The sequence below is a fragment of the Propithecus coquereli genome, unplaced genomic scaffold (assembly GCF_000956105.1).
Source record: "Propithecus coquereli isolate 6110/MARCELLA unplaced genomic scaffold, Pcoq_1.0 Scaffold909, whole genome shotgun sequence".
NCBI classification, from domain to species: domain Eukaryota; kingdom Metazoa; phylum Chordata; class Mammalia; order Primates; family Indriidae; genus Propithecus; species Propithecus coquereli.
The window spans coordinates 1,630-1,979 of NW_012155385.1; positions in this window are offsets into that span (position 1 = coordinate 1,630).

The following is a 350-nucleotide window of genomic DNA, read 5'->3' on the forward strand; positions in this document are numbered from 1 at the left end:
ATAACCAAAACAGCATGGCACTGGCATAAAACACATAGACCAATGGAACAGAATAGAGAACTCAGAAATAAAACCCACACATCTGTAGTGAATCCATTTTGGGCAAAGCTGCCAAGAATATAATTTGGGGAAAGGACATTCTCTTCAATGAAGGTGTTGGTAAAACGGGATATCCATATGCAGAAGAATGAAGCTCGATCCTTATCTCTGATAACATACAAAAACTAAATCAAAATGGACTAAAGACTTAAATATAAGACCTCAAGCTATGAAACTACTAAAAGAAAACATTGGGGAAACCCTCCAGGACATTGGTCTGGGCAATGATTTCTTGAGTAATACTTCAAAAG